The following is a 26,733-nucleotide window of genomic DNA, read 5'->3' on the forward strand; positions in this document are numbered from 1 at the left end:
AGTGGGTGGGCAAAGCACTGAGTCAGCCAGCCCTGGTAGTGAAATCAGTTTGTTAAAAGTTACTTGTTGTTGTTAGGTGCCGTCGAGTCGGTTCCGACTCATAGCAACTTCATGCACAACAAAATGATCCTGTGCCATCCTTACAGTCGTTGTTGTGCTTGAGCCCATTGTTGCAGCCACTGTGTCAATCCACCTCATTATTTACAAGTAGTATTTTATGCTATTTTCCTTGCCACCATCATCCATATTCAGATTTTTTTTTTTTTTTTTAAGCCAACAGCACCCATTATTCCCAGGTGGTATCCTATCCAAGTACTAACCAGGCCTGACCCTGCATGGCTTCCGAGATCAGACAAGATCAGGCACGTTCAGGGTAGTATGGCTATAGACTGGCCATGTCCAGATTTTAAGTTCAAGAGTTTGTTAATATATTTTATAGCTTCAGGGAAACTCAAAACCATAATGGAGTCAGCTTTTCCTTCCAGTTTCAGAGGACCAAGATGAGTGTGAGGAGTTTGTCGGGTTTTCATGGACTCTATTCCAGGTGTGCAGGGAATGGGGATGTTACGGCTGTGTGGGGCAGAACTTCCCTGCATTTGACCACAGTACAGATGGCACCTGGTCCACCCTCTGTGGGATGGAGGAACAGAGAAGGCCATCTCTCTTCCCCCCTGCAGCACTCCATTACCTCTCTCTTACCATATCTGCTGAAGAGGTACATTGCAGGGTGTTCTATTCTAAATGGGGACATCCCATCCTTGTCTCTGTCACTGGAGATAATGTTTTTGGCCAGCAAGACCCTTCTTGATGTGGGCAGGAAGGGGTGTTCCTGGGACCAGGTGAGGTGATGGGTACCCACACTGCCAATCCTGGGCTCTCCCGGTTGGCGTGCAATCAGGGAGGGTGGCATTGTTGTCTGGGACTTGTTCTTAAAGCTAGGACTCCACAACTTATGTGGATGGTCTCATTTCCCTAGTTTTAGGCAGGCCTGGCCCTCATAAAATTGGGGTGGACAGTGTCCTCAGGAGGGGCTTTCAAGGTAGTGCTTAATGACAGAGCCTTGCCGGGGAGAGGTGGAGGCAAATGCAGAGGCCCCAAGCTTGGGTTAAGGCTTGGGAGCCTCAAAAATTACAGCCCAAGTTCCTGAAGCTGGGGTGGAGAATGTGGCTCCCCAACAGATTTGGCTCTTCCAGCATTGGTAGCCTTTGGGAGAGGAGCAGCCCCTCCTCCAGGCACTCACAGCATCAGGGAGATGCTGGGGCTCCTCTGCCTGAGCAGTTGCAAGTGGCCTAATTAGGCTCATCTGACAGCCAGCCTGGAAGTCGCATCCAGGTGAGTGCACACATAATGGGATCTAGGCAGCTCTTACATGTACCCAGCTCATCAAAAGCTGGGTGGGAACTTTTTCCCTGGGGAAGCCACAGTCAAGTACTGACAGGAGAACCCTTCATCAGCCATCTTGAGCCTTGAATTGACTGTTCCCCAGTCTAACAACGGCACTTGAAGTGCCCTGTTGGGTACCGACTGGGGGTCTTTCCCTCAGCTGCTCAGGGCTCCCTCAAACTGCTACTCTAGACCATACAGTCAGCTGTTGGCACTGGCATGGGCTTTCCTGTGCATGCTCTTAGAGGTTTGAGTTAGCCCCTCAGAGAAGCTGGAGGCACCCTTTCCTGTTTCTAGTCTGCTCTTCCACAGCAGTATATGTAGATAGCTGGGTGACTGCAGCCCTCATTCCACATCTGGACCAATGGCCCGATTTCTCAAGGTTTGACAGGTCATGGCTGGGGTCCCTCCTGCAAGATCATATCTGGGGGAATCCTGCCAGTGCCAGATGGCTCTCACCCTCTGTAGACCAGAGGCCGAAGGCCCAAAGACCCAGGCATCCCCCACTAGCCCATCGGATTGCTCCGCCCCGACCCCAGAGCTAAGTGTATCCTGCCCACAGGGCTGCCGCTCCAGGCGGTGTCTAATGAGATGCTGCAAGAACAGTACAAACTTCCTGATCAGTGAGGTACCAAATTTGGAGGGGACTCTTGCTGAACTAGAGGGAGCTTCCAGTCTTCTAGGTCCCAAGTCCAGACTGCCCTTGGCCTGGACAGCTGCTGTAATGGGTGGGGCTTTGACGGCCATCTGGGAGCAGCTGTCATGGCTGTGCATCAAACAAGTTTCAAAGCCCAGATGAGCGGCCAGGCCTGAGCTAAGCTCCCCAGGCATGCATAGTCTGGCTAGGAGTCTCAAGGGCACCCAGAGCCCAGCCACTAGGATCCTGGAAAGACAAATGCCCTTAGGGACAGGTGGCGTGCACGTGTGTAGGGGGGTCCTCTAGAGGAGGGATGGTGCTGTGCCGCTGGTGGCCACCAGGTGGAAGCACTCCATCATCTGAGAGGCCCGGGTGCCAAGTCTGGGCCCTGCACACAGGTTCCTGATAGTCCACTACCCTGAGGAATGCTCCCCACCCCCACCGCTGACTGGCTAGAAAGGGGAGTTATTCCCATAGCACCCAACCGTGGGGCAAGGGCCAGGCTGGCCCTGTGCACAAAAAGTACTTCAGTCCCTTCTCAATTCTTTCCGACCCTGGTAAATAATTTCTGCCTCCCACCCATCTGCGTGGCTGTTGACTTTAGTAGAAATACTCTCTTGGCAGAGCTCACGTCAGACCTCTGTCTCTGTGGCCCAGGGGGAGTTGGGGCTGAGCTTGCTGGGGCTCCCAGATGGAGACAAGGGATGCCCACAGGCTCTCACCCCAGCCATCAGAGGGGTGGGTGGGGAGGGGACCTATACACTTGTGTTTAGTTCAGAACCCTGTTGAAGGAGGACCACATCTGGTCAAAAGGAGTGTTCCAGCAAGTGGCATGCACCCATTCTGCTTAATTCCCAGCACCAGCTCCATCCTAGTTTTAAGAGAAACTAAGGCTCAAAGAGGGCAGTTACCACAATTCCCAGGCCGCTGAGTGAGGGCTGAGCTGGTTCCCACGCAGGTGCTCTCACCCAGCTGGCCTCTGGAGGTGGACCCCTGGCTGTAGGCACAGGATCAGGCTAGGGCACTGGCAGGACATGCTCCTGACAACATAGCAGAGACAGAGTGCGAGGCAGTGGGCCACATCCAACCCCCTCAGGAGAGAAGACAGGCAGGGAAAGAGACAACTAGAGACAAAGAGCGAGGCCAAGAGGATGCTGGGAAGAGAAGCAGGAGGAGGCTGTGGGGGCAAGATAACATGGAAGGGGTTGGTGGGGTCTGGGGGAGCCTGTTCCGCTCTGCCAGCAGCCGCTGAGATAAAATAGCCGAGCATTGAGCAAATCCCGAGTGCTGATGGGGGAGGGCACAGCAGTAGCGAGTAAGAGAGGAGGGCTTGGAGACTCCAGGAGTTAGGCACACCCAGGCTGGGATCCTAGCTCCTGACAGGCATTACTACCCTCCCTTCCCCCCACCTCACTGGACAGGAGCTATTTGAGAATGATTCATGGAAGCAATTAAGCCTCCCACCACCATCCACTGGCTCGGGCCCAGGGGGCTGCAGGTGTGGGAGCCCGAGGGTTGGGTTCAACCCAGGACCCCAGGCCCAGCGCAGCCAAGCACCCAAGGATACCCAGGGCAGAGCTGGACCCAAATCCTGGAGGGCACCAAGGCTGGGGCTTCCTCCACTTCTCCCGGCCCTTGGCTGGGCCGAGGGGCAACCCTCTGCACTCACAAGCACAGCAGTGTGCACACGCGCACACACAGGCCCCCATAGTCATCCAGCCTTAGGCAGCATGCATGTTTTCATGTTTCCCCAGCCCCCTCAGCATATGCTGAGTGCAACACGTGGACACCTGAGGACCCCAACCCCCCCTATATGCATGCAGCATGCAGGTACACGCAGAACTACCTCTGGGCCTCCAGCACACAGGCAGGCACGGCGTGGGGGCAAAGGTGTGCAAGCTCACTCCTGCTCACATGTGCTTCCCAGCCCCTGCCAAGGAGGCAATAACCAGACGTTCTTGCTACCCCTAAAGGAAGGAAGCAGGATCTGGCAGCCAACTGGGAGCTGGGTAAGGGGAGGGGGCCCCTAGGGCTGCGGTGTGGCTGGGCCCAAGCCTGCCAAAGCACAAGCACACCCCTGTGCATGCAGTCAGTTCAAGGCTCCCCACTTCCCAGGGTTCTCATCCAGAACAGACTCCTGAGCCTGAGCTCAGGTGTGGAATAGAGCCCTAAAAGGCTGAAAGTCAGAGGTGGAGGGGAGAGGGAGGCTGAGGAATGGGCATAATAATCCTAAAATGGATTGGCTGGAGGCTCAGTGCCTTCCCTTCTAATATCTACAGCCACACCTGGGAGGGAGGAGAGGTAGCAGCCTTCTCAGCCAGATGTAAGCTGAGACTCAGAGACAGGCAGCAGCAAACCCTGGCTAAACCGCCTGAAACCCAGGGCACCAACCCCTGTCCCTGGTAGTTTCCATGCGTTGGTGTCCTAGTCCACCCAAGAACTGGGTTTGCCATCCTCTTGGACTGAGAGCCCCTAGGACTAGCTTGGCTCCGTCATCACCCCCCTCCCCTTCAGACTAGGAGTCTCCTTGAGCAGCTGGTCCCTGCCTCCCTTGTCAGACAGAGATCTCCCAGGACCAGATGGGCTCTACCTACCCCCTCAGTCTAGGAACCCCAGCACTGGCTCCTCCGAGATCAGGGGCCCCAGCCTGAGCCGCTCAGCCTCCACCAGACTCAGATGCAAAAAACTTGAGCAGCGGCCACTCCCACCACCCCCCTACACTCCCCACCCCACCCCCACCCCATCCCGCAGATTTTTCTGGTTCTTATTAATGTAAATGAAATCTGCTCTGAGCTGAGCTGTCCTTAATGGAAAGCGTTCCTGGAATTTGCCTGCACACACGTGGTTGGGGGGGGCACCCTGAGATTAACCCTTGTGCACCCAGACAAAATTTAGTCAGCCTCCAGTGATCCTCAGGATCTTTGGACTGAGGTGGCGCTTGGCAGGGACCAGGACAGTCGCTCAATTCCTCCCAAAACTATATCCTGACAGTGTAGAGTTGGGCGGCAGAGGCAGAGTTTCATCCATATTCTACCCCCAGCCCTGGGGCCAGCCGGGCGGAACCACACATTTCTGGAGAGGGCCGTCTCCAGTCTCCAATTCAGAGCCTGAGGAGGGTGGCTTCAACAGGAAATGGGGCGCCTAGAAGGTCATTTAAGGAACCGTGGGGGCACAGTGGTTAAGCAATTGACTGCTAACAGAAAGGTCAGCAGTTGGAACCCACCAGCTGCTCTGCAGGGGAAAAATGTGGCAGTCTGCTTCAGTAAAGATTATAGCATTGGAAACCCTATGGAGCAGTTCTACTCTGTCCTATAGGGCCACTATGCGTAGAGTATTTTTTAGAAGGTCATTAATCAGGGAGAGGCCAGGCCAAAGACTGGAGAGTTGAGGGGAAAGGGGCAGCTGGCAGGCTGCCTGTCAGGTCCTCATTAGTTAGGAGGGGGGACCCAGGCAACCCATGTCTCTCTGAACCTACCTACCCTGCATGGAGAATACCCTGCCTCTGAGACGCCCCCCTGCCCAGCCTTATCCCTGAGAGAGATCTGGGATCTTCAGCCTGGCTGTGGGGACAAAGTAGGGGAGCTCAAGCCCTGCCTGGACCCCAGAGTAGATGCCCAGGGCCAGGCAGCTGCAGGGGACGGGGAGCAGAATAGTGCTGGCCTAGAGCCCACGACACGCCCTCCCGATTCTCTCCCCCAAACCTGGATGCTTGTTCTGGCACAGCCCTTGGCTGGCCCCCGTGGAGCCCTGTTTTACTGCCTTTCAGGGCCAGGACAGGGATGGCTGCTTCATTGGCGGGGGTGGGGGAAGAGTCTAAGATTTCAATTTCTCCCAGGTGTGGCTCAGTCTGGAGGATGTCTTGGGGAGGCTGGTGGAGGGGCCAGCACGGGGGTGGGGGGGGGCGGCTACTCAAAGAGAGGGAGGGGCTCAGGAGCAGGGACTCCGGGAGGGGAGGAGTCCAAAAAAGGGGTCTCAGGGAGGGAAAGGGGCCCAGAGTGGGCAGGCCTGAGAGGCAGTAGGGGGCCTGTGATGGGCAGGGAGCTCAGTGAGGGGGGTTGGAGGAGAGGGAACTTAGGGTGGGACCAGCTTCAATGGGGGAAAACAGGCTGACAATCCTCCCTCCCATCCACACCTGTCAGGCAGGCTGCGAGAGGGAGACTGACCCACTTAGCTGCCTCTCCTATGGAGGCTTCCACTAATGACAGCCCTGGGCTCCAGAAGGCAGCCATCCCCCCTAGGCTGTGCCTGAGGCTGTCCCTTCTCCTGAGGCCCCTCATTATCCTCTGGGGGTGTTCACTGGCTCAAGCTGCCCCCTCCATCTACAGCTGTGCCTGACTGTGGCAGTGAGGAGGAGGCTCTAGGCCCCAAAATGGACCCTCTCTGCCCCATCTCCCCTACTTCCCCAGGACCTGGGAGACAAAGGAGGCTTCCCAGCGCCCCACCGTGTAGCTCTGCTCTGGGCAAAGAGTTTGATTCCACCTGTGGGTCCTAACAACATGTCAGTGAGGGAGTTTGGGGGGCGGGGAAAAGGCACATGTAAGGACATGAGGACAGGGAGAGCTGGAACTGAGATGCTGGAAGTACCCCCCATGGGCCATCTCCTCTGCTCACAGGAGGGGTTCCAGCCCCTGTGGTCAGAGTCCCACCTGACAAGGAGAGGGGTTCATGGTGGGTGGAGGAGGCTCTGGAATGTGTTGGGAGCACAGCTCTGGAGGATAGAGAATGGGGAGTAACATTTGTGGGGGGGGCACAATTCTGGGAAAATGGGAGTATGGTCCAAGGAGAATGGGGGGTATATGCTAGGGTACTAGGAGGAAGGTGTGGGGGTTAGGAGGGACGGAGAGTGGGGAGAGGAGGCTTGGGAACAGTGTACGGGGGAGCACAGCTCTGGCAGGGCACAGTAGGTAGGAGTAGGATGAAGGGAATAAAGGGTGTGAGATGCACAGTAGAGATCCATCCTGGAGGATTGTGTGGGGAGCACTATCAGGGTAGGAGCACAGCCTGGGGGGACGAGGAGCATGGGACACCAACTCTGGGAGGGTGTGTATAGAGACCATAGCTCCCAAGGATGCTGTCTGTGTACGGCTGCCTCCTGCAGCCTTGGCCTCCTCTGGTTCCTCCTCCTCCACATTCCTGGGGTGCAGGGGGAGGTGTGAGAGCCAGATCATGCCCAGGTCCCTCAGGCTTCCCCTGACTGTCCCGCTGTCCATCTGTCTTCCCCCCTCCCCAAGGCTCCCAAGGCCCAGGTGGCACTCTCCCCTCCCAGCACCCTCATTAGGGGAGGGCTTTTTGATCGATCCTTCTGCAGCATCTGCCCCCATCCCTCGCCCCCCCCCCAGCCAGCTGCAGGCACAGACCCCTCAAGCCTGATAAATATTTATGAGAAGATAAGCAGGCTCTGTCAGGTCCCAGCCCAAACCTTTGTCCTGGGAGCAGAAGAGAGAAGCATCCTCAGAACAGGACTTGAGCTTCTGTGAGCAGAGCTGGGCCTAGGGTGTGGTGGGCTCTGGATAGGGGCAGACCTGACAGGGTAGGCCTCCTGGGCCCCATGCTGGGGAGGGGGGCTGGGCAGGTTCAGGAAAAAGGGTGCTGGGAGGGGAGGGGTTCAGGAGTAGGGGGCGAGGGAGGGAGTCACACTATCTGATGTGCCACACTGCCAAATGCCGCCCCCCTCTGCCTCTCACTGAGTCTGTGGCCACACTGGCTGTCCCCACCACATGGCTGGATCTTTGGGGACTAGCACTGTACTTGAGCCCCACCACCCATAGGCCCATGCTGCTGCCCTGGCTTCTGGCTTTCTCCATGTCCTGATGACTTCAGCTCCCCTCCCCTACCAAGCCAAGGCTGCACTGGCCCATGGGATGTCAAGGAGGCTAGCAGGAGACCAAACTCCACATCCCTCTAAGGGGCCATCCAAAGTCTTTCTATCTGGGTGCCAGGAACAAAAGCAAGCAGAAGGGTTTGAAAGTTCCAGGGGCAGAAGGGCAAAATTGCTGGGTAGGGGTAAGTATTGTATTCAGTATACCTGAGTGTGGGCAGATGCTGTACCTGAGTTTTAGTAAGCACTGAACCAGAGTGTGGGGTAAATACTGGACCAGAGTATCAGCAGATATTGTATCAGGGTATAGGTAAATATTGTACCTAAGTGTGGTAAATACCGTACGCAGTGTACCTGAGTGTGGGTGAATACCGTCCCTGCCATGTGGCTAAATAATACTCTCTGGGGATGGCTAAGAACTGTACCCAGAGTATGGATAAATACTATACCTAAAATGTGAGAAAATAAAGCAACACAAAGTGTGTGGGTAAAGACTGTCCCAAGTTCATGGGTGTATGCTGCACCCACAGAGGAAAGACATGTACCTCTCCCAGGCTGTAGGTAAGTATGGCACCCCAAATGTGGGTAAATACTGATGTTCTAGGGGCATAAATAAATATTTTCCTGGGTCCTATGACATCTAGAACCTTATGAAATACTATACCCAGGATGCGAGTAAATATCGTTTTGGGTTGTAGTAGCAAGTCAGGCTGGAGTTAGATCTTGTACTGGCGGGTGGGACATGGGTACACACTTGGCACCCACTTGAATCCTGCTCCAGTCTGGACAACTGCTGTACCCAGGGTGGGCTTGAAGCCACATTTAGGGGCAGTCCTCAGCGAGGGCATTAAAAGCAGCCTTGACATGGAAAGGGGACCATCATTAATGATGAACCCAGTGAGGCTCCAGGCTTTCCTGGTCCAGGGGTGAGGTCCAGGGTGGCCCATGGGGTGTGGAGCTGCCCCAGGTTCCAAACCCCTCAAAGGATGGGACTCAGCTCTGCCAGACTGGCTCAGGGTTGGCAGTGAAGGGATGGAGGCAGCTGAGGGAGGCCTAGGGAGGAGTCCCCACCTCCCTGGCTGCTCTCTGGCTCCTGCCTCCTTGGCCCCCCATTCTGCCCTTCCTGCTCACTGGCATTGGCCCCTGGGAGCCAGGTGATGAGGCCTCGAAGAGAGTCAGCCAGGCTCCTTTTGGTACAGAGCTGGGTTGTCTCCTTCATCAGATAACGCCCCCGGGCGCGGTGGGGCGCAACTTGTAGACTCTGGGGCTGCAGCCCAGAGAGCTGCGCCCCCACATGGTGCAGCTCAGGGCAAGGGGTGGGAATGCAGGATCCAAGGGGTCTGTGATCCCTGCTTGCATGCCCAGGAGTGAGAGAAAGGCGTGGCCCGGGTGCACGGAGCCCTTATCCCAGTCAGCAGACAGTTCTGCACCCCATGCCGGCCAGCAAAACTCCAGTCGCAGCGCTTCCGAGCCACCTTCCTGGGGCGGTGGAGCGCCCAGGGCCCTGGTGATTAACTCCCCACCTTGCAGTCCGTGGGGAGAGGCGGGGCTGACGCCCAGGTGGTGGTTGTATTTAGCAGAAGCCCTGTGGCCGCAGGCGCAGGCAGGCCGTGGGGACCTCCAGGCTTCCTTAACCTGGCGCGACCTGGGTTAGTGGGAAGGCAGGATCCTGAAGTGTTAGTGGGAGGGCTTGATCCTGAAGGAACAGCCCTGACCCCCATCCAGCTGGGTCTTAGTCTCCCAGGGCTGGGCCAGAGGAGCTTGGGCAGGTGTTGGCCCCCTCCGGTCTCAGTCTTCCTAACTGAGAGAGGGGCTGTTGGGAGAGGCAGTTGGAGGAGGCAGCTGGGAGGGGCTCCATCTGAGGGGGGCCATCGGAGGGGAGCTCCATGTAAAGGGGCTCCATCTGAGAGGGGGCCCACCTGAGGCACTGATTTGTCCTTGGGCTAGAGTAGCCCTCCCAGAGAATGCTCTGCCTCCCTTTCAGCTATTATCACACAGCCTGTTGGAAGAATAGGCTCAGGCTGCATCTTGAGGGTGGGCCTTCCTGCCTGAGTGCTGCTTTTCTCTTTGACCCTGACATGCTTCCTCCTGCAGGGTAGCCCCAGGAATTATGCAGCCTGCCTAGGAGCCCAGGAGGCCCCAACCTGTCTGCTGCTCTAGTGTCTCCTCAAAATCCTGGTCCCCAGGCCATGCCCCAGGCCATGGTAGTCTGGGGTTGGGTCTGGGAATCTACATTTTAACAAGCCTGCTGGACCTCCTCAGGCTGGCAGACTGGGAGGGTAGACACCTCTACCTCCTTCGCTGACTGTCCTCCCTCACACATACACACACCACCACTACCACCAAGGCCACAGGCAGTCCATCTACTCTCTGAACCTCCGCTACACTAATGCATTAATGGAAAAGTCTGAGACTCCAGGACCCGTGATGATCCCAGGTGTGTCTAACAAGTGTCTTGTGGCAACACTGGGTAACCCAAGACACTGACTCTGATGGTAGACTGTCAGGCCATGGGGCCAGTAAGCCTGGATATCCAGCCCCCATCGTGGGGCATGTGGGTGTGAGATAGTCAGTTGGAACTGCACGGCTGCACAGGTCAGTTCTGAGCCTACACCAGGATCTGTTGAATGTGATCTGTGGCCCTGGCTGCCATAGTGTCCTGGGCTTCCTTCAAGTGTCCTCAGTGGTAACAGAGCAGAAGTCCTCTTGCCCATCGCTGGACTCTCACATTAAAACAGGGTCCTAGTGATCAGTCTCCTCCTCTGTGAAGGAGATGACCACCACCTCCATGTGTCTGTGACCATCCTCCAGGTGCCTGTGGCCATCCTCCAGGTGTGTATAGCAACCCTCCACGTGTGTGTGTAGCAGCCCTCCACGTGTGTAGCAGCCCCTCCGGATGCTGTGTAGCTGTCCTCGATAGGTATTATAGAGTTGCCCTCCAGGCATCATGGAGCTGGTCCCTAGCCACGCACTTCTTGCCCAGGACCAGTGATGGGTGATAGTGACTCCCAGGCTGAGACTCCCTGAGGTCAGGAGCTGGGTTGGATTGTCTCCAAGCTCCCAGGCTCTGCTGGGCTAGGAGCCAAGTTAAGCAGGCTCAGGGTCCTGCCCTTGACTCTAAGAGACAGTATGAGATACAAGTAGGGAGTGGGGAGTGGGAGGGTTACTCCTGACAATCCTTTCTCCTCTGACCCCACTGCCAGGAAAGAAGCACTTAGCCTGACCTCCCAGCCCACTTGGAAAGGTGGAGATGGGGCCTCCCAGGTTGGGTAGCCCCCCACACCTCCACTGCTCTAGCCCAGGCCCAACCTTCTCCCCCGACCTCCTCCAGCCACATCCCAAATCCCCAATCCCAGCAGCAGACCTCGGGTGTTTGCCTGTTGCCATGGCAATGGGATGCACCTTTCTGTTACCATGGCAACCAGCCAGGGGTTTTTAAAATTCAGTTGAGGTAATTTCCACCCCTCGATCCTCATCCTCAGACACTTCTTTCTTCTCTTTTCTTCTCTGAATCTTAGAAGGTTGGGGGGTACTCACAGCCACTGGCCGAACGTGGTGGGTCAGAGGGGCTGGTGGGAAAACTTGGCCCTCATTCCTCCCTGACTCCTCCACCCAGACCAGACTAGAACAGCCTCCTCTGCCCATTCCTCCCCAGCCTGAGGTCTATGGTAAGACCATGAGGGCTTCCATGGCTGGGCAGGCACAGGCCAGAACCCCTGGGAGGCCTGATTAAGGGTACAGGCTGGGTAGTCATGTGCCTATGCAGGGGCAGAAGAGTCAGCAGGGGTCCTCCCAGGCCTCCCCGACCCTGCTGTGTCCCCAGGGCTCATCTCAAGATGCCCTGGACAATAGGGGACAGATGTTGTTTATGTTGTGTCCTGGTGCTAAGGAGCTTACTGGAACCCTGCGCTGGCTGGATTTGGGTGGAGGGTGTCTGAGGAGAAAAATGGAGGGAAGGGGGATGCAGACACTGTCCAATCCCTGCCCCTTCCCCTCCCCACTAGAACCTTCTCTCCCTAGGCACCTGCTTCATTAAGTCTGGTCATTGTGAATTCATGATGACCAGCATCCCCTCCCTGCTTCCTGGCTGGGAGAAGAGGAGCTGACTGCCAGGGACAGACAGGTGAATGCTCCCCGAACAGAACGGAGGAGTCTGGGGGATGACGACGGGGCCCTCTTCTGGCCCCAAGCACCATTGCCGCCTGGCCCTGCCTCATCTGCCTGTAGCTCTTTCGCACCTTGCCTTGTCCGTGCTGCAGTCTGGCGCTGTCATAGGTGGGGTCTACCCCAGAGTAGAGGCTTTGAGGAGGGAGAAGTTGGGGAGGAGCACCCCCACTTCCCCACTCAGTTCTGACCTATACCTCTTCTCCCATCCCATCAGTCAGTTGGCTGTGGGCATCGCTATAGCTCCGGCAGCTCAGGCCTGGTTCCCCAAAGCCGGGGACTGCAGAACCACCAGGTAGGTGCCAAGGCCAAAGGGAAGTGGATTCCAGTCTCCCTATCCATTGGGCCCAAGCCAAGATTCTACAGAAACAATCCTTCGAGGGCACAGGTGGGCTGGTTGAACTTGGAGGGCTACAGAGAAGCCCTGGCTTCAGGCTCAGGTGTCTGAGGCCCTGCCCACTCTCACTCCTTTCTCACCCAAGACAGGGAAGTCCCAGATTCCAGACAGGTTGTTTAAGGTAAGCACTGCCCTCACTTCATTAGAAAGCCACCCCAGCCCCAGAGCCCACCCCACCTGGAGGAGGGGCTCCCTGCTGCCCTGCCCCCCAGGACCCCCAAGGCCCTTATAGTGCCTGAACACCTGGCTCTGCGGCCCCCCACACGCAGGATAATAAAGTCTGTGTTTGACACTTTTTGTAAGTTATTACTCCCACCAGCCCTGTAGGCTCCACCGGCCCAGACAAAGCCACATGCTTCTCAATGACAGGCATTGTTAACTCTTTCCTGTCCTCCTGCCAGCTGTTGGGAGGGGTAGGAGAGGAGAGGTTAAGCCAGAGACCTCTAGTGAGAAGGCGGTGGGCCCAGGAAAGGGACAGGGCTGGTGGAGTGTCAGGGCCCACCCACCTACCATCTGCCCACTTTTCTTTCCTTCCCCTGCTCCTTCCAGGCTTCCACACCAGAGAAGCCCCAGACTAGGTAGGGCGTGAGGGAGCCCAAACCCAGCCCTAGGCAAGAGTGGGGGTCTCCTAGGTGGGGGGACGCTCTGGTCCCTGAGCCTTTCCTCTATAGTCAGCAGCAGGCAGAGGGGGATGCTTATCTCCCAGGTGCCTGCTCTCTGTACTTGCCACCTCCACCCACAGTTAGCAAACCCAGTAGGGCCGAACACCCTCTCCCCTTCAGTACCCTGTGGCTCCTGGGCTCCCCCAAAGAGGCCCTCAATGTCAGGGAACTGGTTTCGAATCATGCTACAGTTCCACCAGGGTCTCCACACTTGAAACTATGTCTCATGTCCTGGGGGCCAGGGTTGAGGGAGGCTCCTCATGTGGGCAGTAGGTATCTGGCGAGACCTATTAACGTGACCTGCTTATGAGGGCTTGGTATCAGCTAGAGCAAAGTCTGGCTGCACAGACCCTCCAAGAAGGCCTGCTGGTCCTGGCAGGCTTGTCCAACAGCAAAGCCCCCACCCGGAATCACCTGAGGGGCACAGGGCAGGGCTGATTCAAGGACTGATCCCTTTGGGCAGGACAAATGGGATGGAAATAGAGGCAGCTCAGTGCAGATACCTGACGGCCTAGACTCTGGGCGCTGCCTAGATTTCTGGCATCTTCTCTCCTCCAGGGTCAGAGCCAGCACCCACCCCACACACCATGTGCTCACACATCTCAGAGGAAGCAACCCTCAAGCTCCACCACGGGTATCCCTTGACTGGCCCAATCCCTGAGGCTCAAGAAACCCGAAATTTCTCTGCTTCAGTGGAGAAGGGTCCCTGGGACCAAGGGAGCAGGAATCAGGGCTCAGAGGTCTGCCTCACCAGGGAGCATTTAAAAGAGAAGCTGAGGAAATGCCAAAAACTATTTATAGCTGTGGGATGAGCCAGCCCAAACCCAGGATATGTGCCCATGTTCTGGTGGTCATCTGCCCCCCGCCCCAGGGGTAAGCATCTCTGCTCTAAAGCTGGGAAGCCTTGACGGTTCAGAAAGGGCAGGAGACTTGTAGGCAGTCCCACAACTCATGGTCAGGACAGCCTAGGGAGCTGGACACTGTGTGTCAGGGAAGGGCATCGGGATGAGCACATTGACTCAGATTGCCAAGGTAGGACTCTCCGCTCCAAGGCAGGGTGAGCGAGCCTGGTCAACAGAGAACTGTGGTTGAATGAGCCTCCTGGTAGGGGAGTGAAGGATCCAGTCCCCCCACATGAAGCTGAGCCATGTAGGACCATCTGTGGGTTGGTGGTGATTACTGAGGAGTGGAGAGCATAAATTGTCCTGTTGGCTGCTCAGGCAGCCCAGCCACAGGGGCAGGAAGCAGGTCAGACCTGGGGAGGAGCACTGGGTGGATGCTGAGGCTGCCCCCTGCTGGCTGACCAGGCCAGAGCACAGAGGAGGCTTGAGAAGCCCTCCTCACCCACCTGATGACAGTGCTCTTCCTGGACCCCCTGCACGAAGCACCCCTGACCTCAACAGCCCACCCAGTCTCCTGATGTCTGCCAGACTGCCCCTTCCAAGCCTCTTTCTGGGGTCCAAGGGGATGACACCCCTCTCCTCAGTCCAGTCCTGTCCTCCAGGAAGGTTCTGTGCTCTCTGCAGCCAGAAACCACACCTCCCCACCCCATGCCCATTCTAGGAATGAGAGAGACGCCCAGGAAAGAAAGACACACAGACTCATCCATGTGCCAGGCAGGGAATGAATTTGCCTTAAAGCCTTGGAAATGTACCTGTACTTTGTGGTCACTCAGTCAACAAACGTTGACAAACGTTGACTGAGCCATTACCCACAGTGCTGCCAGGACCTAGAGACAAGGTGACTGAGAAAGATGCAGCCTCCACCATCCCAGAGCTCACGGTCCCATGCAAAAGGCAGGCAAAGGAAATACAGAGTAGTCTGAGCTGTGATGGGGGCCACAAAAGCCAGCAGGCACCAAGGAGGCGCCCTTCCCAGTCTGGGGCCAGAGAGGGCTTCCTGGAACAGGTCCCTGAGCTGAGCTGCAGCCCAGAGGAAGAAGTTGTGTCAGGACCTGGGCAGAGCTCCCTATGGCTGGAGTTGTCTTGGCAGCCTTTGTCTGAGAGCAAGTCTGAAGGAAAGGCAGTGGGAGGGGAGGTGCTGGAGGCACCTCTTGTCCATGTTGGATAGCCTGGGGGGGCATGGAACCAGGCCAAGGCCTCTGGTCCTTGACCTAAAGTACAGGTCCGCTCAAATCTCGCCGGCCGCTGATCCCACTGATCCAACTGAAGACTGAGAATGTAACCAGGAAGTGAACAGGGAATATTCAGGTCCACGGGCCGGTTGGGGCAGGCTGTGGGGGGTACCTACCTCCCCAGCCTTATGGTCTGTACTCTGCCATGTACCGCACATCTGTTGCTTCAACAGTCACTCCTTTCTCAGAGACTCATCTGTCTTCTTCTGGGGCCTTCCAGGGTGACCCTTGATGCCCTTACTAGATGTATACTTGCCCCAAAGTTTGCCCACCCTCCCAGGGACCCAATGATTAATTCTCCCACATCCAGACAGGTGAAGACCATTTTTCACCAGCCACCAGACGGAGCTCACCTCCTTCCTAGAAAACTGTTTGCCCAGCTCAGGTTACATGAAAGGGGCACCAGCATCTGAACAAACAGAGCTCTGCAGTCCAGTGGGACTGGGGTGTCGAGGGGAGGCAGCCTCCAAGCCCTGCTCCAGAGCACACAAATTCCCACAACTCCAGTGCCCCAATCTTGCTCGGTGAGTATACCGACTCCCACTCTCAGCCTCATGGCTGACCACTCCCTGCCCACGCTTAGACAGACTGACATGCTGTCCGTGCCCCATGGCTAGGCCCTCTCCAGACAACCTGGTACACAAATGGCCTCTGCTTCTCTCCAGGAAGACTCCTCCCCTGCCCCTCCATTCCCTGCCACCTTACTGATTGTGCTGGGCTGTCCTCCTCAGTGTCCCAGTGCCCACCACTGGCCCCAATGTGTGGGTGTTTAGTAAGTGTTGGTGGGTTAACTGAGGGCCAGGGCAGTCACCTCTGTTCGTGACTTTCCAGGGTGGGTGCTCCAGGGACAAGGCTTCACCGATTCGGACCTGCTATGCTCCTTCCCGCTCCTCTAGCCCTGGCTCCAGCCCACGTGGCTTTACCAGGCCCTGAAGTCCTAACTTGCACTCAGAGCTGGGCTGGTGCCCCAGGAGGGGGCTGTCATGACCCCCTCCTCACTCCCCTGGCATCTGGAATTGGCCTGGAGGGAAACCTTGTGATCTGGGATGGGGCAATCTCTCTGGGCCTCAGAGTTCTTATCTGGGAAGTGGGGATGATAGTTCTTCAGGCCCTCTTTGCCTGGCTGTCCCTCAGAACAGATCACCCCTCCATATTTCCTGCTTGTAGGGAGCAGGGAGGGGATCTGTTGACCCTCAGTACACTTCTCCCTAGATGATGAGATCTCTCCCAGACCAGTCAGTGCTCTCTGTCTCCTGAGTGGGTAGTTTCAGACAGTGGAGGGTAGGGGCTGTGGGGTCCTGGGTGCCTATAGGACTGAGCAGAACCCCCCAAGGACCTAAGGGCACATGGAGTCCCCAGCTGGCCTGGCTGTGCCTTGGCTATGAGACCTTGGGCCATGGATAGTGAGAGGTGTCCCAGCCCCTCCCTCTGGGCACTCCAAAAAGCAGTGAGTCACTTCCTGCCCTCCTCTCACCTTGCATCCCCAAGGTTCATTTCCAGTTGGTTGAGTCTCAACCTGACAGGCATCCCCCTCACCTCCCAATCATCATTTCCTCCCACTCGTCTCCCCCCAACACTGCCCCTTCACTCTTGAAGAGTAATCAGAATCTGGCCCCCACCCCCACTGAGTGGTTTCCCCTCAAGCTTTGCATTCCCACAGCTAGAAGGGGGTTCAGAGAGGCAGGCCATCACCGTCAGCCCCTGACTCCCTGCAGGCCCTGTCCTCTCCCTTCTGCCCTTCAGGAAGCCCCCGCATCCCGAAATACCCCACCCTTCTGGGTTCCAGCCCTCCCCAACCCAGGGTTCAGTGTCCTGGGGCCCCCACTCCCAGCAAACTTGGCTCCTTTCAGCTCCCCTCCCTCGCGGGCAGAGGCAGGGCGTTCAAGTCCATTTAATCTTGGCAGAATGCAATTTCCTGCTTCAGGGAGCTGGCGGGTTTGGGAGGCTTAATGAGGGGGAGGGGGGAGATGAGACTCAGAAGAAGAGAGACTGAGACGGGGCTGGGAGATGGAGACAGAGGAGAGTCCCTGAGAGGGGTGGTCTCAGAAGCCTCAGGGATATTTGCATCTGAGGGTTGCCTGAGAGGTTTTGGGAATCAGACAGGGGTCAGCTCTTCAGCTTCAGCTACCACTGGTATGTCAGGGGCCATCTGCAAACCTCCCCACCCCCAGATTTGTGGGGTGGAAATGGAGGAATGGGGAGGGGCCTCAAAGTGGCCCACTATCAACAAAATTGGGGAGATGGGGCGGGTTGGGGGTAATGAGACCTTGTGTGTGTGTGTGTGTGTGTGTGTGTGTGTGCACCCTCCCATGAGCAGTACCCAGGGGATTTGGGGTGCAAGTCCAAGTATACAGATAAGGGGGTCCCAGGGAAAATCTGTGTGTGGGGGGGGATTCTGGGTAGATCTCTGGATGGGAACTGGGGAGAATCTGCAGCTGGGGAGGGGGTGGTCTGGGGAGAGTGTGCAGCTGGTAGGTTCCAGACTCCTGGGTGGGGAAGCGGGCATCTAGGCTGGAATTTCAGCCCCAAATGGGATGCTTATCTGAATGCTGCCACCAAGGACTTGGAGAAGATAAGGGACAAAGGGGCCTCTTAGCTGCCGGAAGCCCCACACCTGGTGGGGGCAGGGCAGCCAGGAGCCCCTCCTGATCCCCTGAGCACAGACAACCCCTGGGGGTGACAGGATGGGCTCTGTCTTCCTGTGGGCCTCCCCACTGTAACCCCACCCCAATCTGTCTCTCCCCAGACGTGGCTCAGCAGAACCACCTCCCTGAGAAGCCCTTGGAGGAGCCATAGCCCGTGGAGCAGGGAGTCCCTACACAGGGCTGGCAGAGAGAGGTGGTCAGGGACTGGCCCAGGACCTCTCTCAGCTCACAGGAGGCAGACAGTAGGGGCCTCCAGGAGTAGGGAAGCTCTGCTGAGCCTGGGGCCCCCAGGAGGGGACACAGCAGGAAGAGTGGAGCAGCGTTTGAGGGCCCTGGAAGGCAGGGTCGAGGCTTCCAAGGACACCTCAAATCCAACTTTCAGCCTGAGCCGACTTTTCCTCATTTATGGGAGCCTGGGAGAAGGGGCTGATGGAGATGATGGAGGGCCGAAGCCCTCAGCCCCTTGGTACTTTGGGCAAGTCCTTCTCCCTCTGGACTTCAATTTCACCATTTGTGAACAAGGGTGCTAGGGTAAGGTCTCTGAGGAGTAACCCATACCTCCAGGGTATGCTCTTGAATGGCAGCCAGGTGCATAGAGGAGGGCACTAGAAAACCTGGGAGGGTGGCAGGTGTGAGCGGGACACCACCTATGTCAAGGCTCCCCAACTCCCTACCCTTCGTGAAAGCAGCGTGTCCTGCAGAGGCAGCTTCTTGCCCCTCAATCTACCACCAAAATCTGTACTTTGAAGTGCATAGATCCTACAGGCTAGGGGTCTCCAGGAGCTCCCACCCCAGCCCCACGTGCAGGGTTGACCTCATTTCTTGCACCACTGCTTCCACTTCTGACCAGTCCCACCAGCTTCCCTGGTCTAGCTGCTGCCTCCTCACCTGGCCGCAGCCTCTGGCCAGGGCCTCCCCAAGGACAATTCCAGGGCCCACATCTACCTTTACTCCACCTGTTTGCCAACCTCAGCCCTGGCCCCTCCTGGCCACTGCCCTCTCACCCACATCACTAGTGGAGCCTGCCTCCACTGTCTGAGTCCTGCTCAAGGTGGTACCTGTGCCCTGGCCTCCAGGACACACCATGCCAGGTCACGCCTCCAGCCATTGCCCAGGCTGTTCCCCTCATCCTTCAGAATGGAAGATCTTCGACTGGTCCTTTAGGGCCTAGCACCAATGTCACCTCCTCTAGGCAGTCCTCCCTGAGTCGCTCACCCCACCCCCATCCCTCTCTCCTCTGTCTACACACCTGCCAGGACACCTCCCTCCTGACCTAGAAGCCCTTCATAGGTCAGGCCTCATTACCTTGCCAACTCCCACAGCCCCAGGTTTATAAATGTTTGGAGAAATTGTGAATGGGATGTTGGGGTCAGGACCAGAGTGGGGCTGGCCTGTTTAAGGAGAGGGTCAGGCATGGGGCCCAGGAGTCCCAGGCAGCCTACTTTGCTGGCACCGAGTTCCCATGGCAACCTGAATGCAGGCCCTCTCTCAGGGAGGGGGAGGATGGTGAGGATGCCTTTGCCTGTGAGGCATAGGGCCACTGTGCTGCATGTGAGATTGTGAGCCGCTGCGCAGGGCCTGGATATGACAAACAAAGACAGCAGGAGATGGAATCAAGGCTGTGTGGTTGTGGGTTGCCCTGGCCTGAGTGGAGCCTTCTGCTGGATGAGAAGACAAACAGCCACCCACCTTCCTGGGGCCCCAGCCTGTGGCAGGGCAATTCCTGGCAGGCTCTTGTGCTCCCAGCTATGGGTCTGGGTCTCCCTGTCACCCCCTAGGGAGGGATGGTGAGTCACAAAAAGGTGACAAGTAGAGTGTGTCCTACGTGCCAGGTGCTGCTCTCAACAGTCTGTTCTTGGTGGCTTGTTCAATCTTGCCAGCACCCTGTGAGGGAGGGGCTTATTCTTCTCATTTTACAAATGAGGAAACTGGGGCCCAGAGAATGTACATGGAGGGGTCTGTTGGTGGCAGAAGAACCTCCTCAACATACACACCTACGGCCCAGCCTTGTTGGCCCTGACATTTGGGTAGGTAGAGTGAGGCACAATGAGGTCAAGGAGCTCCCAGGCCCCCTGGCCAGCTTGGTGGCCTTGCTTACATCTGCCCACTTACCTACTTCCATGGAAGCTACAGTGGATCTGTGGACATGGATACCATAGCTGCAGGGCTTCCCGCTCTGCCCAGGCCGCACACTGGTCTCCACACTTCTCTAGATCCCAGGTCCTTCTTCCACCCCTCAAGGGCAGGAACTTGCACAACACCAGCCTTGTACTATCTTCCTGAAGTGGCCTCCACACCCCAGCTCCAGGCCTGTAAACCTGGACTGCCATTCCTCAGAGCCAATGTTTTTGAAATTCAAGCCAAACTTAGGTGGAGATTCAGGAGTTGAGGGGGTGGCGTGGGGCATGGGTGCCCACTGAGAACTGGGCAAGAAGTTGGTGGCTCTTTGCCCACTGCCCGAAGGAGCTCAAGGACAGTCTTGCACATTTTACCTGACCTCCCAGAGCCAGCTCTGTACCTCTAGCTGGTGGAGGAACTGGACCAGACCCCCTGGGGCTCATGGCACAGGCATAAGGCAGACACAATATCTGCCAAATTAATGAATGAATGATATTTGACCAAGACACAGGGCAGAGTGAGTGGTCTCTCCCCACCAAAAGCCCAGAATAGAGACCTCTGCACTAGCTGGGAAATAGACGGAGGGTTTTGGGGGGAAGTAGCATTTGAGTCAGGCCATAAGGGCCAGGAGAACCTCCCTAGGGAGTCAGGGAAAGGCAGTCCTGGTGGCAGAATAGCCTGGGCAAAGACCTGGGAGCAGCATGGTGCTAGGCATGATGGGGCTGGGGACCTCCAGGAATCTTGGAGTGACTTGAGGACTTGTCCAGCCAAACCATGGCGACCTGGTCTCTAGGCACTGAGTTTGCCAGGAAGCCCTCCAGAGACACATCCGACTGATTGCCGGGGCCACATAGTAGGCAAATGGCTTTGTTGGTTTTGACTCAGACTTTCCATGGGACTCATTTAAGACCCTGGTTTCCCCACCTGCCAAGTGCCACCTTGATCTGAGGTCTGTCCGGGTAGAGGTAAAGGGTGCCAGGTAGTGCGCAGATGAGACCCCGTGGGCCCCTGGTATGCGAAGGTGCAGAGACCCCATTCTTGGGTCCTGTGAGGAGAGCAGAGAGGGAGGGATGGGTTCTCTAGAGCCCAGGACCCACAGGCCATGAATTTCTCTCTGCCCTGCGGGGACTGCCCTTAATCAACAGACAACAGAGGGGACAGAAGCTGGCACCTGCCTAGGCAACTTGAAGCCCCAAGGTATCTGCCCAACAATCTCCATCGTGAGCAAACATCAGGGCGAAGGGAGCAGCTCTGGGGAGGTGTAGGGGGCTCAGGGAAATTAAAAATTATCAGAATTTCTCCCAAATCCTGGACAGTGTGGGGGCTGTCACGCCTTGTGTCCCACCCTCAGCCTAGCCCCTACCTCCTCTTCTGGGACCACTTCTCCACCCAAAGGCCCTAGAATGATGGAGTACAGCCTGGACTATCTTGTGTTACTGAGGCCACAGGGCCCGAGACCTGGGCAAGCTGATGGTCCAGGACTCGGTCCCCTGCTGGGTGACTCTGCCCCAGCTAGAAATGCCAGTGTTATTCAGAGAATGAGCACCAGGCAGCCGGTCCAGCTCCCCCTGGAGAGCAGGGCCCACGTGGCCCAGCCTGGACCCAGACCCAGACCCCAGACTGGGAAACGTGGGCTTCCTGAGGCTCTGTGTCAACTCAGGGCTTTGGGTCGCCACCGAAGATACCACTTTTGGACCACTCCAGGGGGCTAAGACCTCTCTCAGGCTGGGGTGTAGATGTCCTTGACTGGGAGGTGCTAATTGTCAGGGGTGTTCAGCTGGTGGGACAGCCACAGTGGGACAGGAAGATGCTTGATACAGTCCATTTCTCAGGGAGGAAAGCTGAGGCTGAGAGGGGTGATCGATAGGACGTGTCCTCCGGTGAATCAGACAAAAACTAGGTCGGAGATCAACAGACCTGCCCCTGCATACCTGGCTCCATCCCAGCATGGGTGTACTGAGATGTGGGGTAGTTAACAGAGGAGTTTCTTTCAGGTTCTAGGCACCCAACTTTCTAGGACCCAGGATGTGGACACACTGCAGCCCTCAGTTTCCCCTCAAAGGTTATGAGGGGCCCTGCAATCAGTGTGGGAGTTAGCTGCCTGCTTTTGGGCAAGCAGTGGCCCCCATGCCCCTCTACCAATGTCCAGGGGAATCAGGGCCTGTCCAGGGATGGGTGGGTAGGGGGTGCTCCAGCCACCCCCTCAGGGTGCTGTTTGAGTCTCAGACATCCTCTTCCCTGTGGGCTGCATGACCATGACTAAGGCGGAGGTGGCACACAGTAAGGCAGGCTGTGAACACATGAATAGATTCCTTTGGGTGGCAGGACAAGTTTCTCTACTAAGTTTGTCTGGGGGTGCTGTAGCCTGGATGGAATCTGGATTTTTCCCCATGCAGGCCCAGCCCCCCTCCCTCCCTCTATTCCTCCCCCGGGCTCTTATCCCTCCATCTAGGCTGGTCCCTGCTCCTTCCAGCAGCGAACATGAGCTTTGCAGAAACATGTCCTGGGATTAAAGCTTAAACCGCTGTCTCAGAAGAGGGAGGGCAGAGGCCAGCCAGGTGTGGGGTGCATGCGTGAAGGGGGCCTCTCTCCCCAGCCCAAAGTTCCAGGTCAGGCCTGCTGGTTGAGCTCTGGGGGAAGGAGGAGGGGACCCTAGTTCCAGGGTGCCCAGTGGTGCCCCCAGGGTGATTTAGTTGGGCACCTGTCCTCTCCCTCCTGGATGCCTATAGCTTCCGCTCTGGCCCCCAAGTAGCCAGTGGGATCCTTTAAAATCTTAAATCAGACTATCCCATGCCCTGCCACCCTCAGGCCAGCCCTTGTCCTTAATCTTGCAGAGGCTGCACCCCAACATTTCGGAGGTTCCTAGTTCAGAATCCCCAGAGGGGACTGCCCAGATCCCTGCTCTTCAACGTCTCAGTATTCCTCTCTATTAAATAGGTACACAGTGACAATCTGGCAAAGGTGAGCCAGAGGACTCAAAAATACAGTTAGAGTCCTCAATACCTAGGGTGCAGGGTCAGAGGCCAGGCACAGGCATAGCCTCACTGCCCTGCCAGCCACAGCACAGGGAGCAGTGAGGGTTACCATGCCGGGTGGAGTGCTCAGCAAGCACCAGAGCCAGACCAGCTCTGCATCCGCCTGGCACCAACTCTGCTACCCCAGCCCTCACTCCAAAGCACTGAAGCCACAGCTGTAAAGGGGAGATTCTCCGGAAGGAGCTTTTCTCGTTGGCTGGTCCCTACACCAGTGCTGCCTGGGACCCTGTTTCCTGGCTCAAGGAGGCTGGTTACTTAGATGGGGTGCTCTAGCTGCAGATCTCTGGTCTGAGGGCAGAGATGGTGGCCTCATATTGCATCCCCTCTTCAGGGGGTGACCCGGAGCTGGGCTTGGGGAAAACAGAGGCCAGGCCTCAGTAGGGAGAAGGGCCAGGCTGGCAGGGTACCCATTGTCTGCCCACTAGCCCCTCCCCTCTTCCAAGCGGACTGCCTTCATCTGGGCCCCACTCCCCTGCTGGGAGTTGGGGACCAGAGGAGGCCACACTGTGGCTGTCACGGAAGGGACATTCCCCAGTCATTTGGAACTAAGTAAGTCCAGATCCCAGTTTGCAGGCCTGGTGCAGGAAGCTCCTTGCCTTCCCCTCCAAGAACCATGGCCACACACACATGGAGGGGGTGTGTGCAGCAGATGTGGGCCTGGGAGGCAGCCAGAAACCCCACAGGATCAGAGCCTGTCCCAGTCAGTTTTGTGTGTGTGTGTGTGGCAGGGGTGGGGGGCTGGGGGTGGTGCCCAGGTCTTCCCTGGCCTTGAGGTAGCCTTTGCCTAAGGGAGGATGCTTACTCCTGGAGAGGTCATAGCTGGAGATTTACTGCTTTCTGAGTTAAGGCAGAGTCTATCCTGAGTACATGCTGCTGCAGTTTGAGACTCTCGTCAGCCCAGCTCTGGAGGGAAAATTGAACAAAAGAGCATTCTTCCCTACCCTAGCCTCAGCTCCAGGTGAATGTGAGCAGAGGCCCTCAGATGAGGGTGGAAAGGAGTTCACAGCCTCTGCTCAGAGTAGAGAGGGGCCCTGGGCTGGGCTCCACCCCCACCCCATTCAGCCCCATTCAGTTATTCATTCAGCACCTACTGTGTGCCAGTCTCTGAGTACTGAGGACAGCAATAGACCAAAGAGACAAAACCCCTCCCCTCTTGGAGTAGGCAGTCTTGCATGAATGGGGAGATGGACAATCAAAAACAAACATCAAAATTAGTCAGTGATACAGGACATTGGGGGGAGAAAAAGAGAGGAAGGAAAGAGGAGGTCAAGAATTGTGGGGTGGTGGTCAGGTAGTATCTGAGCAAAGACCTGAAGGAGGGGAGGGAGAAGCCATATAGGTGATTGTGGGAAGGTCCTCCAGGCAAAGGGAACAGTCAGTGCACGGGTCCTGAAGCTGGAGTGTACCTGGTGTGGCAGCTGCAGAGTAAGGAGGCTATAGCAAGGAGTGGGAAGAGTCAGAGAGGTAATGGGGTGGGGGAATAATGGGCAGGGCCTTGACGGCCACTGTAAGGACTTGGCTTTGACTCTCAGCCAAGTAGGAGCCATGGACGGCATTGGGCAGGGGAGAGACATGACCTGACTTCTACTCTAACTGAGTCCCTCTGGATCCTGGTTGACTGGATTATAGGAGGCAAGGGCAGAAGTTGAGCCCAGTGAGGAGGCTCCTGTACTCATCAGGCAAGAGACGAGGGTGGCCGAGGAAGTGATGGCCACATAGGAAGTGGCTGCAGAGCTGGTGGCCTAAGAGAAAGTGAAAAGTAGACACCTCATATGTTACATATTTTGAAGGCGAAGCTGAAAGAGCTTGCCGATGGATTGGCTGTGGATGTGGGAGAAAGAGCAAATCTGCACTGACTCCAAGGCTTTTTGGCCTGAGCAGTTAGAAGGATGGAGCTGCCCCAGCTGATCTGAGGAAGGCCAAGGAGGAGTTCATGGGGTGGCTCCCAGGTTGGGCTTCAGATCCAAGGTCTTTTCCACACAGGCCTGGCCTCCTCAGCTTCCTCTACTCCACTGTGGCAAGGGTTGCCCAATCATTACTGACCCAGGGCCCTACTCACCTAGAGAGAGACAAGGCCTCTGCTACAGGGGTAGAGAAACCCCAGAATTCTCACCCCTAACTGTTCCTCAGGAGGCCTTTCACAAAGCCAGATAAGGATTGAGCTCCAGGCCCAGGACCTGGGCTCCCCGGCAGGGGCTGGGCAGGCCCAAGAGGGTGAGAGATGGCTGTGTCTGGCTTCTGTCTAAACAGGATGTGCTTGGCTGGCCGACGGTCATGGGTCACTGCAAATCCAGCCGTGCTCGGGCCCACCCAACTCCCACCTCCCTCACCGCGCTCGCGTATGCGCGCGTATGCACGCATGCACGCGCACACACACACCGGATAAGAGGGTGTGGGGTCACACGTGAGAGTCTTGGAGCCTTGTGTACCCCTCTCTATTATTTACTCTGAGCTCGTTTTTTTTTCATGTGAGGAAGAGTTGCTGACAGGTCCATGTGGGCCTGGGGCCCAGCCAGGGCCTCTTAGTGTTTGAATGGTGGTGCAGGACCTGCAGGGCCTAAGGAAGCCCCAGACCCAGCTCTTAGGATTGGCTTCCTGGGAATAAGATGTCTGCTCAGAGGCTTGAAGGATCTAGAAGGAAACAGGAAAGGTATCTGGGCAGAGAGGAACAGCATGTGCAAAGCCCAGAGATAAAAGAGCACAGAGCTCCTTCGAGAGGCCTGGGATGCTTGAGAAGTTTAAGTGGGGAAGGGGAGGATGAGGCAGCCTCAAGGAGGAAGCCTGGGCCTCTCATGCAGAAAGGGGCATCTTTTGTGGGTAAAAGAGGAGGTGGAGGGTTGAGATCTAGAGGAAAGACAGGGTTTACACTGGTGGTCTAATGTCTGGGAAGAGCATTTCTGATGGAGGGAACAACAGCAGAAAAGACCTAAAGGCAGATTTGGGGAGCAGCCAGGGAGCCACCAACATTTGGTGGGCTCAGAGCCAGCCCCAGGGGCAAGCTGGGCAGGAAAAGCCTGAGCTGAAACCCATCCTGGGTTTAGGCCACGAGCGATTCCTCACTGCCTGCCCCCTCCCTGTGCCACTGAACCAGCAGCCCCATACCCCCTCCCTGGCCCCTTCCTAACACTCCCCCTCTCTAGGATCCAGTTCCCGGCGGGTGGGGGCAGGGCAGAGAGCCAGTGGCGCCTGGGGCAGGGGAGATGAGAAAACCAGAAAGTGGGAAACCTGAGCCTGCAACGCTGGAGCTGGGCGGGACAGGGCCTGCTCAGCCTGCTAGGCCCGGGAAACAGGTTCCCCCGAGACTAGGCAAGGGAAGGGAGTGCCCATATAGCTGCCACTTCCATCCAGGGGCATGGGGGGCGGGGTACTCTAAGGCCAAGGCCTTCGAGGTACATACAACCCTCCATGTGTGCAGAGACCAGACCGTCAGGGTCTCCCTCGAGGTCACCTAGTACATCAGTCTTCCGTCCACTGAGACAGGCCAGGGATGACAGAGGATGGACATGAGGCCCAGAGGCTGCAGTTCAGCCCCCCACAACACGGCCAGGAACAGCCAGGAAGAAAAGAAACAGGCAGGAGCTCTGCCAGAAACAAAAACTGGGCCAGGTCCGAAGGGCCGAGGGGTTTGGGGAGAGAGCCTTCAAGTTCTTCTGCCTGACGCCAGCACTATCACAGAGTGGGGGCTGGACTCAAGGGGGCTAATTCCTTCTCCATTGCAACGCCCACTGTTGGGCTCTGTG

At 56.9% G+C, this 26,733-nt stretch overlaps 1 protein-coding gene and 1 pseudogene across 1 annotated transcript in view; one reads left to right on the forward strand and one right to left on the reverse strand.

Moving 5' to 3' along the window:
- Positions 1-271: 271 nt before the first annotated feature.
- Positions 272-390, reverse strand: LOC126064441 (uncharacterized; annotated as a pseudogene).
- Positions 391-17,218: 16,828 nt separating this feature from the next.
- The window catches only part of SEMA3F (semaphorin 3F), a 43,159-nt gene continuing 33,644 nt past the window's right edge, over positions 17,219-26,733 (forward strand). Inside the window, exon 1 of the mRNA XM_049862529.1 lies at positions 17,219-17,328. The gene's annotated coding sequence lies outside the window, so the exon portion shown is untranslated. The remainder of the gene's footprint in view (positions 17,329-26,733) is intronic.

This window comes from Elephas maximus, chromosome 20, assembly GCF_024166365.1.
Source record: "Elephas maximus indicus isolate mEleMax1 chromosome 20, mEleMax1 primary haplotype, whole genome shotgun sequence".
NCBI lineage: Eukaryota > Metazoa > Chordata > Mammalia > Proboscidea > Elephantidae > Elephas > Elephas maximus.